The sequence below is a fragment of the Monopterus albus genome, unplaced genomic scaffold (genome assembly GCF_001952655.1).
Source record: "Monopterus albus unplaced genomic scaffold, M_albus_1.0 scaffold226.1, whole genome shotgun sequence".
Classification (NCBI taxonomy): domain Eukaryota; kingdom Metazoa; phylum Chordata; class Actinopteri; order Synbranchiformes; family Synbranchidae; genus Monopterus; species Monopterus albus.
In genome coordinates this window covers 294,099-302,802 of record NW_018128106.1, presented here as the reverse complement: position 1 = coordinate 302,802, position 8,704 = coordinate 294,099, and the positions used below count along the sequence as shown (strand labels likewise).

General features: G+C 42.5%; 1 protein-coding gene across 3 annotated transcripts in view; it reads right to left on the bottom strand.

The window, feature by feature from the left end:
- pou6f2 (POU class 6 homeobox 2) overlaps positions 1–8,704 on the bottom strand; it is a 77,970-nt gene that overhangs the window by 23,909 nt on the left and 45,357 nt on the right. The gene's annotated exons all lie outside the window — the stretch shown is intronic.

Sequence of the window (8,704 nt, the reverse complement as noted above, 5' to 3'; positions counted from 1 at the left end):
ATTCTTTTTTTAGTATAATATGTGTGTGTGTAGAAGTGAATCATTTACTGCTTGCAAACCAATGATGGTAAGATGATGTCATGGGGTAGGACTGGATAAGTCTGACTTCTTCCTACTCCATTCAAGCATGTACTAGGTATAAGCAAATTGATATTGGATTAGCATTTGTTGGATATGTGTAAAATTATGTGTTGACATATCAACTGTCTTTACATGCTTGAAAGAATAAATCAAATCAAATCATGTTGTATAGCTGAAAACTTTAGTACTGCCAAAGCCTCCATTATATCATGTGACATCATCTTGTCACCTTTAAGTCACCACAACTGCGACCACTCTCTGCACTATCACAGTTTATTATAGCCAGATATACAGGGCTACACAGGGATCAACAAACACAAAATAAATGTCTCTGACATGAGGAAAAAGCCTGCAAATTGTTAAAAATGCAGCCTTAAAGGGGGGAGAATCTACAGTAAACTCTACCAGGCTCTCTGTCGCCTGTTTGACCATGAGGGTCACCTGGTGCAGCAACCCGTGTAATCTCAGGAATAGAGGGAAAAATAGGGTCCACGTAAACCGTGGAGAGACCCCTGGAGGCTAAAATTGTCTGACACAAACTAGCTGGAGTTTATTCTCCGTTTTGCTCTTTTCACGTGGCTGTTTTAAACTTAATTGCTTTTTCTGGGCCTGCACAGGACACACACACACAAAAAGAGCAGAGATAAATGGACAAAGTGGTGCAAACACCAGAGGCTGGCAGATATGTTGTCACTGGGCTTCAGTGGTGTGTAAAACTTATTTTCTGCTCATCTTTGATTCAACAACAGAATCAAGCATTTATCTGATGTATCAGAGAAAACTATGAGAATATAAAACCATAGAGAATGATTTAACAAATAAGTGGTCAGTGATGTTTTTAAGTGACAAGGAAAGCAACTACTGTATATGTAAACTTTTGTCTAGAAAGTGACTGAAACTAGAAACTTTATCTTTTCAAAATGGCTCTCAGACTAATTATAAGTAGAAGTAAAAGTGACAGAAGATGTTTTTTGACAAAATGTAAGATATGTATCAAGTCTTCACGCTTTATTTGCCATCGGTCAGCCAACAGTGGGTGAAAGTGGACCAAACCGACTAAATTAACAGTCACTTGCACTTTTATTTCTGACCTGGAAGAATGTCCTTTATCTCTGGAACAACATGGAAGTTTCCCTCATTCATCCCAGTCCCACATCTCTGTCCCTTCCCTGTTCTTTTCCCACTCCGGAGTGAATGTAATCAGCTGTGACATGAGAAAACACGTTCTCTGTCTGTCAGGACTCTGCTAGTCTTCTGCTGACAGTCCTCCGCTGACCCTCCTCCTCCTCCTTGTACCCCACCTCCCTGACTCCCCTCTCTCACATCTGCTGTACTTATGAACATCAAAATGCCATTAGGGCCTCAAAAACACCTCTGTTCCCTTGGCTGGCAGGGCCTCGCACTGTGGTTGTGCACTCTGAGCCCTCTGAGTGCCAACTATTGCTCACCACTGGGCCTTTGGTTCAGCCGTTGTGAAAAATAATCCCCCAGAAAAGAACCATTCTTGAGGAAAAATATTTGGAAGTGAAAGACGGATAGAACAACTGGGGCAGATAACAGCCAGCAAAATACAATAACGCTGCATCCGGTGACAGTTGGACATTGTAATTGCTTAAGGCAGTGGACGGATGGTGGTGGCAGCGGGTGCGGACATGCGGCTGAGGAGACATGGTGGGTGCTAATGGAGTGATGTCATATGAAACACCAGAATGACACCAGTTAACCAAGGAGGTTTGTCTGATCAAATAAAATGCATTAGCTCTAAGAAACGGATCTCACAGGCAGTTTCAGAAATAGCCACATCTAATGAGGTAAAATGCAAATGAAGGAGGAAAAGAGTGGTGAAAACGTTTATACTAACTATAAAGGAATGATGGAGTGTCGGCCAATGGCCGTCAATCTCCTCACTCTTTACCTTCATGTGAAATTAACAGCAGCTTTAATCATTACATAAAATCTGTTCTAACCCATTTGTTGATAAATGTGAAGCGCAGAGGTTCGGTCACAGCAGCAGTATATTTCCTCTGATTAGGGAAGCTCCGGTAAAAATATAAGTTATACCAGATTCCTCTCACACTATTTCTCTTCCTAAGAAATGATCTATTATATTTATCTGTTTCCAGATGTATTAAATTTGAAACTACTTGGTGATTAAGTATCTACAGGAAAGTGCTGACCACATCAGCTCATGATGTGACATATTTGGTGCAGTTATTTCTGTACCATACTAGTGTCGGGTTGGAAATCACTGCAGCATTAAACCAGCGTTGCAGTAAATCTACTGCTGCTGTGGCTGTGACTTTAAAGCGAATACCTGGATACATTTTTTTAGTCGCTGCAAGAAAATGAAAAATAAAATCATTAGAGTCAGAAAGGTCAGACTATAAAGACATTATGCACACTATTAGTTAGGTGTATTATCAAAAGACTCTTCCCAGCCTTTAAATGACAATTACCTGAAATATTCAATATGTAATAAAACATTTTTCTTGATTTTAAATTTTATTTCAACTGCACCAACTACAAGCCATTCGTTTTCGTTTAGGGAGAAATGGCATCTCTTTTCACTCTGCTGTTGTTTGACATATAAATAAAGCATTTGAATGACTTTAATATCCTTCTAATCAATGTCCAGTGATCTTTTGATGTCCTCAATTCAATATAGGAAGGGTCATCCATACCGCAGCTTTATAAACACAATAAAGGTAAATGATTACTCTCCACTGTGGTGTCCAAAAATACAGCCAGTAATGAAGAGAAATGGAAGAGTTTGAGGGGGAGGCCTGTCATGTGTCATTGGCCAACTCCAAGCCCTAAGATTAATCACGAGAGAGGGGCTCTGTGGCTAAGATGTGGTCACCCTTGATCGATAAATCCGGCTCACTCCCTCCCTCTACGTCTCTCTGCTTTACTCTCTCTCTTTTTCGCCCAAATATACACAGTTGTTGGCACATGCTAAATCAGCATAAGTGGAGAGATGAATTGATGACATTTACAGCCGTATTTGTATTGATTACTCAAGCTGACTTCCGAGGCTCCCCTCTTTGAGGAGCTGACTTAAGAAAATGCACTGTTCTTCCATTGTAGTCGAGTCTATTTACAAAACCATCAATTGCACATTCCCACTCCTAATGAGAAAGGGGATAAAATCACCCACCAGACAAAAATAAAAATTTAAAATGCTCCTTATAACAACAAAGGGCAGCACCGTGCTCTTTAGAGGAATTCCACTATACATTGCAAAATATATACCAAATCTACCCTCAGATAACCACAACTGAAAACACAGTGGAGAAGAATTTCTGATAATATTCTGCAGGGACCACAAATGGGATTTTTGACTTGGTCTATGAGGAGGGCATAATGCAATAACACTGCATTAAAAAGGTCTTTTTACAGTGTGGCAGCATTGTGCGGCTGTATTCCTTGTGTGAGCCTGGTGCTCTGTTTGCGGTCACTAATGGGCATCAGAAATTACAGGCAGTGGAATCGCACCCCACGGGGGGACTGGCCTCCTCAGCGGAGCGGAGCACTTAGAGAGTGTCTGGGAGACTGCTGGAGGAGGAAGGGGGGAACTCAATGTCACAACCCCGCCTCATAATTAAAGAAACGCTATTCCTTATCCACTGTTAGGTGAGCCCTGGCTTGGTGCTCCATCAGAAGGCTCCCTTGTGGGCGTCTAATGCGTGTTGCCCCCAATGTGCATGTGGGCTGATCAGGGAGCTGCGCCTTTCTGTTAGGTGTCTGAGCTGGAAGCCCTCTGCCCACCATGAGAATACTGGGGCCAGGTTTAGAAGAATCACAGACCTCAAAAAGCAAAAGAAATATCAACTTGGTGAAGTCTGAAAGCCCAACAAAACCGGAAAAGCCAAAAAGTTAGTGCAAGGCACAATGTAGGCATAATTTGAAATGTGAAAGTGCCTTCGCAGTTTTCCTGATGATCCTCCTCAAATTTGATAAATTACACTTCTTCCTTATTTAGAAATTCAGGGCTCATCGTTGGTCCTTAGGTCTGTAGATTTCTTCCTGCCTAATCCCTCATTTGAAGTAAATAAAAGTAGTAGAGCTGTCATGGTCAGGTTGTTTTCCTCATCTAGCTCCATGCTTTATAATTATTCATATGAAATGTGGTGCTGTTGATGGGCTACAGTCTTATTTTCTGCTTCAGTCAACAGTGCACATTTGTATTTCTAAATTGTGGAGCCCTTGTTATGTAAGGCAATTTTCTGCCTTCTTAAGAGCGGGATCTCCTGTGCATTAATAAGAGGCTAGGCTGAGCGGAGAGCTGAGGTGTTCATGCTCTAAACCACACAACCAGCAGCAGCAGCACAACTATTTAAACATGACATATAATTTATACATGTAAATGTTTCACTAGAAAATTGTGATTTTAAAACAGGTGGACATCCCAGATAATGGTCAGACGTGAGAATACACATACACTTGAAGTTTAAAATGCAAGAACACGAGTTTGCCAGAATTTGTCTGAGCACATATTCTGCACCACACAAACATTTTTAACTATACACTTTTCTTTTTCCACATTTATTTAATTACCTAATTAACTGTGTATATATTTTGGTGTGCCAGGTTCATTATCCTAACATGAGGATCTGACAGCTTTTAAAAACCTTCACCTGTGAGGGATTATTATTATTAGAAAAAATATCCATGTATTTTATTTAAAAATTTTAAACTAAACAGTCAGAGCACAAGCTATTTGGTTTTTAATAATACCTGAATCAGAATGACATGAATTCAGTGTCCTCACTGGTAGCTACAGAACTGCCCTGCACTTTATTCAAATTAAAGAAATCAATAAATATAGATTTGTGGCTTTTTCATAATAAATTCCTGATTAACATGCAGTGGTTTGACTTTGAAAATGTGATGAAATACTACACTTGAATTTAAAATTTAAAAAAACAAAACAAATAACAAATAATCTGTGCATGGTAGTTTTAGCAAGAAACCTGCTAAAAAACGTGCAAAATTATATCCCTATGAGTCACCTTCAGTCTTTTTACAAATCACAGACACTACTGTTGAGTTATTAGATATGTGACAGATAACAGACTCTTCCCTCAACATAAGTGTTGCCAGTTTCATTGACAAGCCACAGTATGAGCCATTGGGTCCACATTTGACCATGTCATTTTAATTTTGACTTAATACACTGTAGAAAGATGGCAGTCCTAAACTGAACAGACATGGAGCTGATCTGGAAAATCCATTAATCGATGTGCAAGGTTGATTTAAGACACATGTTAATATAATGGGAGAAATACTCACAGCTCATAAAAAAGAGACATTTGGAGCAAATTGGACAGTGGTGACTTTAACAGCGGTTGACATAAGTAAAAGCGCACTGCAGCGGAAAACAGTGACATGAGTGTCTGAAGGGGCCTCAGCTGGAGACAAAAGCAGCAGAGATGGGCCTGAGACTTGAGGAGGATGGTGAAGCGAATGTGTGTGTGTGTGTGTGTGTGTTGAGGAGGTGAGAAGAGATGGGGAGAGCAGGCAGCCTGGTCTCTGAAAGGCCGTTGTGGTTGGCAGCTGCTGACCCTGGTGACGATGGGTTTTCCTCAGAGGCTTCTAATGAAGGCTGATTGCCAAGGAATAGTGAAGGAACCAAGGGGTAGAGAGGAGAGCAGGGGGAGAGGACAGAGTGTAAGAGAGAGTGAGAACAGAGAAGGGGTGGAGAGAGAGAAAAGGATAGAGGAGAGGCGCAGGTAATTGCAGCACTTGTGGGTCTAAGGCCCTGTGGTCCTGTGATGTCAGGGTGCAGTGGGGAAGAAGAGAGATGTCCGTGGATGCTTTGGTGGTAAATTCTGGAGCACTGGGATAGGAGGCAGGTTGTAATTACCCCTACGAGTGTGTGGATGGAGAGTGGACAGGCCCAGTGTGGGGCTTTGACAAGGAGACGATCAATGGAGACGACTGAGAAGGGAAGCAGAGACAGATCCAGAGACAGACAGCAGGAGTCTGACGGAGGAGGAAGACAGGACGCCTCCATTTCTGCCAGGCCCCGAGAAAATCAGCCAGCCAGACACTGAGCCAAGGTCAGAGGCTATTAGTGAACACACAACATGCTGGTGACAAGACAGCCATGGCAAGAGTGGCAGAAAAATAGTGCAGACACAGCTGGAGAAAGACATACTGTAGGAGAAAAAAGGCAATTAAAAGCATCTATTTAGATCAGGGCCAGTGAGAGAGAGAGAGTTGTTGGGGCCCCACTGAATGGCGCAGCAGGGTCAGGAGGGTCCAGGCACAGACACTGGAATAAGAGAGTTGATACGCTGGCCTAAGCTTCCTGCTGCCATGGATCAGTATGTACTGCCTCTCTTCTCCGTGCCTGGGCTGATGTAACTCACTGGAGTGGCAAATTACACCAGACCTACAGCTGTAGCCCGACATCATGATTAATTTGATCAGTAATTTCTCCTGTTTTTCATTTTAATCGCCGCGACCATTCTGCTGTGGCAGGTCTTTCAGATCTAATTAAGATCAATTCCGGTGTAACAGACTTGGCGAGCGCCTATCCCCGCGTCAAATCCCTGAGCTCTCCGGGCGTGGCGAAAACCCACAGCTCTAATCAATCAACTTCCAGCAAAATCCAGCGGGCTGCTGCAATCAGCCCATTAACACACTTAAGCAAATTTCATAACACTCCCGCCTCCCACAAGTGCATTTGACATCTATTTGTGTGGTGGCTTGTTCAGACAGCCACAAGCTGCAGCTCACTGTACTCTACATGCTGGGGAGTGGAGAAAGTGTGGGCAAAGCAGGAAGGTAAATTCTTACTCCATTTAACCAAATTAGCTGCAGTAATCCAAGTTTAGACCACAGACTCAAGGGGACACAGTCTGTTGTGGTGTGATTTGTACTCTAACTGGGATATTAATGAGCCAAATAATGAATTTGGTTTCACAAATTAAAAACAGCAAACACAGAAAGCACTAGGGATGTAATGAATGCTTAGGATTTCCTCATTATGTGTTTATAAAGAATATCACACTCCTCCCATGAGAAGAGAATTACAATGGGACATTAGGTGAAACATAATGAATATTTGACTCTTTATAGCTCTGCTCTGTATTTCCAACAAATATTTGAATGGCTTGCTGATTCTGTGCATCTGAATAATGACATTAGGAAATAGGAGTGTTATTGTGTAATGCTGATTGTATTGCAGTAATTATGTATGGCTCGACTTTACTGCACAGACCAGTTCCTCTGGGTAAAGCATGAAAACACCAGAAATGTCCTTCCGTGTCTTTAATTAAAACACACAAAAGGCTAATCACTATGACAATGCACATGTGTTTGTGACTCTGCTCTGGGAGCTTGCCTGAATTAAAAACATCTGGAAATTAACCAGTGAGCTGAGACTGAAAATCCAATCACTGACCCAGGGGGATGGAGGCGGAGCTGCTTTTTAAATCCTCTTGCAGCGCTGAGTGGGTGCTGAGGCTGTGGCCTGTCCTTGGGTGAGCCCCTAGCTGGGTGATGCACTTTTGGACAACCCCAGCACCGACCCAGAGAAATTAAACCTTTTACGTCCCTTCGGCCCCTCCCACACACAAACATGTCCCATAATCCTATTTGATAAGGCAATATCTTAATGACACCTGATGCGGTCTCTTTGGCCCCTGTCAAGCGAGGTCCTTCCTCATAATCAGCCACGCTGCGTCTTTTAGAAGACAAGCTATATAAATCTAAGTGTCTCAGTTGTATCGATTCTGAGAGTTTGTTCTAAAATGATCTTGCTTCCGGTGTTTCACAGATTGTTGAAAATTTAACAAAGTACTGGTAGTAAACCAAAGAGTTATAAGTAGTAGAGTCTGATTGTGGGGTGTAACCTAGGACCTTTGTACTGTATGCTGCCTGATGCAAGCTTAATGTGTGAATCTGTATGTTGGTCAGTAGCCCTTGTATCCACAGTCTGACTGGACATTGTTTGGTGTGTTGCAGCAGCTAGTCTTTGGAGCCCATTAAATTCAGAGGCTGGTTTTTCTGCTGAGTTTCACTAGGCCGCAGAGAGGGCTCCAAGGGGGGAAACAAATAGCCCAACTCATCCTGGCCATAAAGAAGGTTGCGCCACAACCCAATAAGGGTCTGACGCTGATGAATGTGACCAGGGACAGAAAGGCGACCCTGGCCAGTCTCCACCAGAAATGAAACCACAGGGATATAAAATAGGTTATTATCGTCACACAGTGACAGCCAGACGGACAGAACAGCAGAGATGGATGGACGGACAAAGTGACTAAAAAGGAGGTTGAGCAGGAAGAGCAGCAAAGATTAAGGGACTGATTACAGCTGCAAGGCCTAAGGACAGATAACCTCAGAATCCCTCCGAATCAACTTTAGGAAGATGTGAATCATGGTTCTGACCTGGTTGTGAGGTTTGATGAGCTCAAGTGTGTCAAGGCTTCAGCATCAGATACATATTCTAACAGCTCCAAATAGACAGAGGAGCTGCTGCTTTCCATTCAAATATAACCACTTGATAAAGATCAAGTGCTGACAGAGGCTCAAATCATATGTACTGTTTAAACAAAGTGTTTTCTCAAGGTTGACCCGCCCAAATTCAACCCAATGACACCATCGGTGACACCAC